We start from the raw sequence: 1,220 nt of genomic DNA, 5'->3' as shown, positions 1-1,220 counted from the left end.
AAGTTGTTTAGTGGGCCTGGTTAGTTGGTAGACCACCAAGTTGTTTAGAGGGCCTGGTTAGTTGGTAGACCACCAAGTTGTTTAGAGGCCTGGTTAGTTGGTTGGGACACCACCAAGATGTTTAGAGGCCTGGTTAGTTGGTTGGGATACCACCAAGTTGTTTAGAGGCCTGGTTAGTTGGTTGGGATACCACCAAGTTGTTTAGAGGCCTGGTTAGTTGGTTGGGACACCACCAAGTTGTTTAGAGGCCTAGTTAGTTGGTTGGGACACCACCAAGTTGTTTAGAGGCCTGGTTAGTTTGTAGACCACCAAGTTGTTTAGAGGGCCTGGTTAGTTGGTAGACCACCAAGTTGTTTAGAGTGGATCAAGATGAGATCAGACTGATACATGGACGATGATGTCAGACCTCTTGCCAAGAAGAGAGTTGCTAGGGCAACAACGTACAATTTGGTATCAATAGCACTAGGGGTTATATTTTGGTGGATCACAAACATAGACCGTTGTTTTTGTTCATAGGTTTCTGACATCTATTCAGTATGTGTGCCATTCAGAGGGTAAATGAGCAAGATAAAATATTTAACTGCCTTTAAACTGGGTATGTTAGTAGGTGCCAGGTTCACCGGTTTGTGTCAAGAACTGCAACGCTGCTGTTTGTTTTTAACGCTCAACAGTTTCCTGTTTGTATCAAGAACGGTCCACCACCCAAAGGACATCCAGTCAGCTTGACACAACTGTGGGAAGCATTGGAGTCAACAGGGGCCAGCATTCCTGTGGAACAGGAGGGGGGGTGGGGAGGGGAGGGGGGGCAACTCACTATTAGGAAGGTGTTCTTAATGTTTTGTACGCTGTATGTATAATAATGTATAAATGATGGATGGATATGCAGTATTTTATCCTAGATAGTAGCTTCATCTTACCGTAAGATAATTTCCCTATGAGATGCCGATAGAGCAGTATTATTACACCTTGTTTAATATATAGACAGACCATTTCTGATACGGTGATTCTGTAAATAAAAGACGCCCTTTTCACCCTGTACTGTCTCTCTGTTGGAGTGCAGGGTTTATGGATCCCTCCCAAATGGTACCCTATTCCTACGGCGCACTACTTTGACCAGGGGCTCTGGTCCAAAAGTAGGGCACTAAATAGGGAATAGGGTGCAATTTGGGACGGTGATTATATCCCATCCCCAAAATGTGAGAGGAAATCTCCTTCTGCTC

This window comes from Oncorhynchus mykiss, chromosome 5 (assembly GCF_013265735.2).
Source record: "Oncorhynchus mykiss isolate Arlee chromosome 5, USDA_OmykA_1.1, whole genome shotgun sequence".
NCBI classification, from domain to species: Eukaryota; Metazoa; Chordata; class Actinopteri; order Salmoniformes; family Salmonidae; genus Oncorhynchus; species Oncorhynchus mykiss.
The sequence above is the reverse complement of the archived record's forward strand: the minus strand, read 5'-3'. Positions refer to the sequence as shown.